The sequence below is a fragment of the Silurus aristotelis genome (assembly GCF_946808225.1).
Source record: "Silurus aristotelis genome assembly, chromosome: 4".
NCBI classification, from domain to species: Eukaryota; Metazoa; Chordata; class Actinopteri; order Siluriformes; family Siluridae; genus Silurus; species Silurus aristotelis.
The window spans coordinates 21,496,182-21,505,571 of NC_139577.1; positions in this window are offsets into that span (position 1 = coordinate 21,496,182).

The window sequence follows — 9,390 nt, forward strand, 5'->3', positions numbered from 1 at the left end:
TTTTGGTGATGAGGATGCCACTATGGGATTTCCTTTCTTGAATTTTGCCTACACAAATTAAGTGAATGAAAATTATTTGCAGGAAGTGTGTAGCCTGAAGATGATGAACCCTGTCTAAATCTGTAAGCTTTTGCACAGGTTCACTTTTAAGATAAGATGTTAATTTATTAGTCTAGGTTTAAGAAGAAAATCCAACGAGGATTCATTTGACCTAATTATGAAAAAAACTCATTTGGTGTTGTACATGTGTAAGAGAAAAAGAATTTTAGAATTAGGAGAGGAACTCATTTCATGAACCGACTTGCGAATGACATACACCTGAGGTTTTTTTATAACTTGTGCACGTTTGATGATGTACGTTTTGAATAACATGTCTGCCCTGGAACATTGCCAGGGCAAAAACATCATCATAATCAGCTCTATCAGTTCCAGTCAGGCTCCTCCCATGTCCTTCATCACAGGCCTACACACACACGCACACAGATACACACACCCACACCATTATTTGAGGATACACCTCAAAAACCTGCTCGTTGTGTGTTTTAACCCTCTCCAAAGGAATGAGGAAGTTACAGGATCAGGTTACAAATTAATTTGTACTGTTCACGAATAATATAAAATACATACAAAGAGCACCCATTTCCATTTAACGATTAATGCAGTAATATATACCAAAACATATATATATAAATATATATATATATATATATATATATATATATATATATATATATATATATATATATATATGCATGCGCATGCTTAATACATGCTACCTAATGGTTTGGCTGCTTGTGCTTACCTCATACAGCAAATCTCAGATCACAGAACAGGGAAAATCCCTAAATAATGTAGGGACAGCAGAGCATTCATTGTGATTTGGATCTAGATAAACATAGAGTTTGCAATGACAAATGAAAAAAGAGCTCTTACATTTCCCGTTTTGTGCACAATTTAGAGTACAAACTTATCTTGTATCATATTGTATATCTAGTGTATAAGAATTGTATAAGCTTATTAGATATCAACAAGTATGAAAAAAAATAGTAAGATTAAATAAAGCTACTTGCAAGCTGCACTTGCACTTTTTTGGATAGCAGGGGTTCTTAATCATTTATTAATTTATCTGATCAATAATTAATTCATTCAATTTCATTGGTTTCTTTAATTTGATAAATCCTATTTAACATAATACATTGGATTGTTAGGTTTAATAGAGAATCTTTAACGTGTACTTTAAAAGACACAAACTGAAGAAGATTTAGGGGTCCAAGATTTAACTTTTTCTCCTAAGCATGTAAAAAGTGATCTGAACAGAGGATCTGAATTATTTTCTGTTTTGTTTTGATTTTTTAGCTATATACTGAAAACTCTGGGAAACATTTTTGTTTTGTAAATAATATATGTAGTTAATAAATGTGTTTTGGTTAAAGGTGATGTTGACAATATTGAGCATCGGTGCAATATTAAGATGAGCAATATTTGGGCATTTCTGTTTCTATTTATTCAACGTTTAGTAGCTGCTTTTTCTTTTTAAATCCTTTTTAATACAACCCAAATTGGCTGGAAAAATGTAAATAGAAACAGAATGCAGTGATATGAAAATCTCATAAACCCATATTTTATTCACAATATAACAGAGAAAACATATGAAATGTCTAAACTGAGTCTTTCAGAAGTAAAGATGGGCAGAGCTTCACCAATCTGTTTTGGTGATTTTTTTGAGGGTTTTTTTTGTTTGTTTTTTTACAATTGCAGAGTGTTCCAACTATTTTTGGAATTGGGGTTGTAGGATACAGTGTATTGTATGGTTCTATAGAGAATCTCAGTAAAGAAACAGTAATCCCCCATTCATCATGGTGGTTACGTTCCAAAATGTAGTATAAAAGTTCCAAAGCTGGTATAAAAGTAAAGTGTGGGTGTGAAGCTGTGCTGTGCCAGTCCACATTTAAAGTTACATTTCAATAGTGCAACTAATGCAAATGATTGTGCAGCAAAGGAAAGTGAGATAGAAATAGATGTCCCAGTACTAGTTGAAAGGTGTTTTCTGGTTTAAACTCAGAATGGCCTGTGGGAAGAAGCTCTTCCTCATTCTCTCTGTGTTTGCCTTGAAGGATCGGAAGCACTTCCCTAAACGCAACAGAGAAAAGAGTCCATTGTTGGGATGGCTGAGGTCCTTTACAATCTTCCTGACCCAGGTCCGGCACCGATTACTGTATATGTTCTGCAGGTCCGGGAGCTCGGTGCAGATGGTGCGTTCAGCTGACTGCACCACCCCCTGGAGGGCTCGCCTGTCCTGCATGGTTTTGTTCCCAAACCAGGAAGTGATGCTACCCGTCAGAACGCTTACAATAGTGCAGGTGTAGAAAGTCTTTAGCACCTGAGAGGGTAGTTTAAAGTTCCTTAAACGTTTCAGATGGTACAGATGCTGCCGGGCCTTATTCACCACGGTGTTAATGTGACAGGACCAAGACAGGTCTTGTGTGATGTGAACACCTAGGTTCCCGGAAACTGCCCGCTCTTTCCACTGGGGTCTCGTTGATGTTTAGCGGTTGGTATGACCGCTTCTGCTTTGTGCTGAAGTCCACTATTAACTCCTTAGTCATGCTGACGTTAAGGAGAAGATTGTTCTTCTGGTAAGAACAATCTCCTGTAGGTAGGCCATCTTGTAGTTTTTGGAGATCAGGCCCACCCCAACAGTGTCGTCAGCAAACTTGATGATGGTGGTGAAGTTGGAAGTGGCCACACAGTCACATGTGTACAGCGAGTACAGCAGGGGGCTCAGAACACAACCCTGAGGAGCTCCAGTCCACTCATTCACTCACCCAGAGTGAGGGTGGATGAGATGTGTATAGCTACCTATTCAGCTTGTGGTCTGTCTTTTAGGAAGTTGGAAATCTATTGACACAACGGGCAGGATGAGTCCCAGGACCTCCAAATTAGAGGTGAGCATGGAGGGAGTTATGGTATTAAACGCTGAACATTTCCACAAAAATCCCTTTTCTGCAGTCCAGGTGGCTCATCGTTGTGTGGAGATGTGTAATGGCGTCCTCAGTAGAGCAGTTTTGGCAGTATGTGAACTGTAGTGGATATGGTGTGTCCGGTAATGAAGCTGTGATGAAATCTCTGACCAAAGCACTTTTAAAGCATTTCATCATTACTGAGATCTGGGCTACAGGGTGTTAGTCATTGAGGCAGGTGGTATGGGGTTTCTTTGACACAGGAACAATGGTGGACCTTTTAAAGCATGGGAGGACTACAGACTGCACCAGGTTGAAGTTGAATATCTTTGTGAACCCGACCTGTGATGCCATCTGGCCCTGCTGCCTTCCTGGTATTCACGCTCCTGAATGCCCTCCTCACGTCTTGCTCCAAGAGGATGAACGTGTTTCCCTCTCCAGCTCTCTCAGCATTCATGCTGTTTGTGCCACTAACGCTGTTAGCTGCAACCTCAAAGCGAGCATAAAGGCGCACACTGTAAGATGCAGCCTTGTACACGTGTACTATGTTCCCGGTGGCAAACCCAGCATAGTGGGCAGCGGAGCGGGATCTCAGACCATCACGGATAGTTTTAACCACCAATGGCTTCTGGATGGGAAACCTGTAGAGAGCCAAGCTTCAACATTGTTTTAAAGCATGTGAATATTGACAGTTTAGCTCAGTACTTCAGTTTATTGAATTTGAAATGGAAAGACTATAAATCACAAGATCTGCACTAAATTGTGGGTAATTAGCAGAGATGGCAAAAGTACGCACATCCTTCTCTTAAGTAGTACTCATGTTTTAAAATACTCTGGTAAAAGTTGAAGTACTGACTATACTTTTTTTTACTCAAGTTAAAGTAAAGAAGTTTGGGCTCTGACACATACTTAAGTAAAAAGTAGCCTTTACTACTACCTGTTTTAGTGTCACGTTGATAATCGGACATAAAGTCATAATTATATTAGGGCTGTCAATCGATTTAAATATTTAATCTCGATTAATCGCATGCGTGTCATGAGTTAACTTACAATTAATCGCAACTTAATTGCACATTTTTATCTGTTCTAAATGTACCCTAAATTAAAACTTTTCAAGTTTTTAATACACTAATTAACATGGGCATGGACAAATATGGATGCTTTATGCAAATGTATGTTTATTTTTAGTGAAACCATACTCGAAATATAGCATGAAGACAAAATATTCTTGTAAATGTGTTAAAGTAATGATGGTGATTTAAATTACGTAAATCATCAGAACACCAAACGGAACTTTTGTTATGTTTCCACATGGACGATTAATGAGGTGATACCGGAGAAACTGTACCGCTTCTAACTTTTATACGGATTACATAATTAGAGAATATTTGTTTTCGATGTGAATCGGTTTATTTAAAAGTAGTGTATTATTATATTTATTTATATCTGTAAGGTAAATATTCACTGAGATTCAGGTTGTTTTATTTGTGTCTGTGAAGAGAGATGACAGAGCTGGCAGAGCACACACAGTGTTTTCTTTATTTTACAAAAGCACAGCATTTTGTTGTTATTATGAGTGTATACAATGAAAAGAAGACCCTTTACAGATTCGAATGATGTATTGCTCTTATCTGTTTGATAAAAAGGAACCAAAGTAATTTAAGTTCATTTCTGCATTATGAGTGGAAAAATGGCGGATTTTGGTGCTGATTTGAGACGATTTTTTCGGTTATGTATTTTATAAAAGTAAAGAAAGGATGTTGTGAATAAATAAACGCATGTTGCATTGAAGGTTTTTATTTTGTTTTAATTTTAATTTATATTTTTTATAAAAAATTGTCAAACGGAAATGCGCGCTGCATTAATTGCACGTTATTAAAAATATGTGCGGTTAAATTGAATTTGCGTTAACACATTATTAACACGTTAATTTTGAAAGGTCCAATTAATGTATTAATACAAAATGAATTAAATTTTTGTTACCTAATGAATGTATCCAGGCTGAACATCCACCGTATAGAACACAAGCAGAGCAAAGATGATGATGATGATGATGATGATGATGACGCTGACTCCCTCCCGTCTCATCCACGTTAAACACATACTTATTGTTCTCTTCTGCCTTGCTGATTGTTAGCTTTGTAAACTAGTCTACATCTGTGGTGTGTAAGAGCCAGGAAATAACACACCAGTGGTAGATTGAAAAGAAACTTGCAATGAAAAGAAATAGGTTGATGGACTGAGTATTTGTACTTCGTCACTTCTCACCTCTGGCAATTAGCTATACAGTATATGGAAAATTCTGGAAAACTTTTTTTGCAGGCTTAAACTGTAAAATAAATTCCACAGACCACTTCATTCATAATTATATTCTATAAACTATTCATATATAGCACCCATTCTTTAAATATATATGAGATTATGTCTGTTAATAAGATCTGTGAAGGTTTTTCGTTTTCTTTGCAATCTAAAAAACATTTTTTAATTCAAATTCAAATTTATTTTTAATCACAGCTGTTAAGTTAAACTTCAGTAACCAGTCATAAGAGTTAATAATTATAAAAACTCAATTCTAGTATTATAATTTTGATAATATTAGGTTGTGGTATCTTTCATCAGAACACCTTGCCTTTTTATTTGATCCCACAACCCTGGCTATGTCTTATACATCTTCAGAACTCTGAAAACTATAAGATGGTATACATTCATTTCAGTTAACATTTTAAGTTGAACAGTATCTTAAATATTGATGATAAAATTTGCTGCTAGGAATGTGGTCTATGGAAACCTGGGTCTTGTTGCTGATGTGCCAGTTTTGTACTGCTGCCATTTTCTGCTTGTGAATATTCTTTAGTTGTTTTTCCATGCATACTGTGACACCTCTATTGATAGTGGAGACAAGTAAGCCAGTTTCACTAAGAGTTTTACATGCTCATACAGTCATGTTTCAAAGACCAAGTGGGTTGGTTTGAATCATGAGCAGTTCCCTATTTCACTCTAGTTTGGAAAAGAGTGATCATTTTGCTTTTATAACTGTTCAGACTACTTAATTTTTTAAAGAGATCTTTGCAGGATTTTAACACAAAGTATAGCACAGATTTTAACATATTTTATTTTAACAGTAAGCATTAATAAAGTAGTTATATTTTTTACTTTAGGCTAGATTTTGCCATAATAGAACTCTTAATTGTGTTTTTTTTTATATATATTCATTACCCAGTTGCCTAAGAAACAAGTCATAAAAATGTTTCAATGAATTTTTAGTCCATTGGAGTGGAAGAACTCTATAAACAGGATTCCTAAATGGTTGATTGTGAATTTCTACACTCTCACTATTAAACCTGTCAGGCTGCATTGAATTATATTGGTCATAGTTTTGTTTTAAATGTCACTGTATAAGTGTATACAGAACAAAATAGACTTCAATGCATAATACATGTTGTTTATTTGAGTTAAACTAATAATAATGTCCTACTTCTTAGGAGTATATTGGAGTAAAGTGTGGTGTAAATGAGATATTAGACTGATATCAGATCTATTAGATTAATATCAAGCTAATATTAACCAATGTTGCACATTTTAAAAGTTTCTAATCTATTTAAGAAGTAATATGAGGAAGAAATTGTATTTAAAGTTACATTCCAGCATATTAATTGTAAGCATATTATTGATTTAGATTTCTTAAGGAACATTTAACTACATAAAAATAATAGGAAAGGTTTCTAGCTGGAACACCACTGAATATACAGTAATTCTGAACCTGCTGCATTCTAAGAATTTAAGGTGTAAAACTTTACCTAATGTGATTCATTTAGAAAAATATAATTTAACATAGTAATCCTCAAGACAGATCGTGTGAATATGGAAAAATAACTACATTTTACTTCACATTTCACTTAAAGGATTCATTGCATTTTTTCCCCTCCAGATGCAAACTCAATTCAGTTCATATCTACTAGAAATGTAAATCTGAATGGACTTTTAGAATTAATGTTAGGTAGCATCTCACAAGGTATGAAAACGCATGCCCTCTCCATTGACTAACACCGTGGTCAAGCACATGTGCGTCAGAGTATGGGGGAGTCAGAGCTAAGTGGGAGTTGAGGGTGTAAACACAACTTAAAATGTCACCCAAGAGCCCTGAGCCCTACAAAACCACAAGCATTGATCTCACACTCGCACTTCATGCCTTGACATCAAAATGATACATCAGAACAGATCCCTGTTCGTAACTGAGGACGTGTGGAATATCAACCCACACACTTTCTGAAGCTGCCAGTGACATAAGATAACACCAATACGTTTTGAAATCAAAATTAAAACAGCACAAGCTATTGCTGTACAACCTCCCCCTCTTCACAAGTCACACGGCTCACTTCTGCTTTTCATCTGTGCATCTGTTTTCACAGCGGAAACACAGTGACAGGTACACCTGCTTAACTAACCAAAATGCTCAGAGACAGCATAATCCAGACCTCTCTCTCATATACATAAAATAACCTCTTGCTACTGCTTGTAGTAAACAACATATAAAACATTCAAATTGATTAAACACTAATCTATTGGTCAAACTATTTTTTATGGATAAACAAATAAACCTGAAGTGTAAAATTACACTACAATATAAAAATAATCTTTAAATGATCATTTACGCACAATTGCTATGTTTTACACTGTAATGGGAAAGACTTCAAATCAAACAAGTATTAGAAATGCTTAAGTCGGTGATCTGGATGAGCCTGACCTCTGCTGGTGTAAGAGGAATATTACATCTGTTTTCTTTGTTTTAAACTCATTCAAACAAATGTGTTCTGAATCTACTTCATATGTGCTAACAGTCGCTAGTTGAATATATATGTAGTTTAGGATTATGTTGACGTTGGTAATATTGGGGATAGGAGCTCATTGTAAAATGGTCATTTTAGCAATATACTATATGAATAGGACAGATTGTGCATCTTATATCTGTAGAGCTATGGCAAATGGTGATACCTTATTCTTGGGAACAATTGAAAAGTTTCAAATTCTCCTAACTCTTTAAAGCTTATGAAGTGTTTAGTAAATATGTAGACAGAGATTCTTTTGGGGGAATTAACTAATGCTAGCTTAATGGAAAAAAGAAAAAGATACAGTCTTTTATGTTCATGTATTCTTTCTTTAAAACTTTCCTCTATCAGGAAAATAATAAGGAATAGCAAGACAATACTAGGAGGGAGGGATGGCATAATCTTGTTCCTCTCTTAATAACGGCAACACTATTAAGCTTATGAATGCCAAAGGGGGCAGATTTTCTTTTCTATAATTCGGTTTAGTTGCCTAGTAAATGATAATCAGGAATGATGTGTTAACCCTCACAACACTTGTGAGCTGTTGTATGATGGAGAGAGCTGGCTAATGGGTAGGAGCTGTCAGGTAAGCAAATTGTGTGAAAGAAAATGGTCAAAAATACTTTTACTCTAGGAACTAACTGTGGCATTCATTTTTAGTTACTATCCTGGTAACATGGGGTGCAAAATCAGGAGAATTCGGCTTTGAATTGTCATAGGGCACAATGCTCAGACATTCACAAATTCACTCACACCTAAGAGCAATTTCAAAATAGAGGGAGGAAACAAGAACCTAGATGGATGCCATACAGGCATGTGGAGAGCATGTGAAAGCAAAAAAAAGCAAACCCAGGACTCTGAAGCTAAGGGGTGGCAACACTTCCTGTAGCTCTGTCATGCTGGCTATGGTCCACTATACCTTAAATGAGATATATATATAGGCTGAAAAGCCTAAATGCTATTGCAAAAGACAATGCTTTATGACTTACCAGGCAAGTAGCAACACCTCCTTGTCCTAGATGGTTCACCAGTGGTGATCCAGATGATTTCAGTACATGTTTTGGCCTGAGGTGAGACAAAGAGCAGTGTTCTTTCAGAACTTTATTAAAGTTCCTGAAATATGAGAACTTCTAACTAATCATCAGTGTCAGGATCCAATCCTAGTGTGCCACAGCAATGTGGTTTACATTTAACTCTGCTTACCACACCTGACTCAACTTATGAGCTAAGCATGAAGTCATTCATGGGCTGAATTTCACTTATTGAAACAGGGAACATATACACATTTCTGTGGGCTAAGACTCTAATAGCAAAGTCTGACACTATTGCATTCTGGGGTATCATTTTCACATTCAACATGTAGGTATGCAGAACACACACTGCACCTATTTCTCACATTTCACTTTTCTGTGCTTTTGTCCAAACTCCCTTTTTTTTCCAGATTTAGGATACGAGCCGCAGTGCAACATGTTTATATCTGCCCTTGCCTATCTCTACCAGGAATTCGATGTCGGGAGTGGCACATTCCACATCCTGGGATTTGGGCTCTAACCATAAATGGTAAGCTTCAATAGGATTACGTAACGTCCCTCCCCGAAACAAAC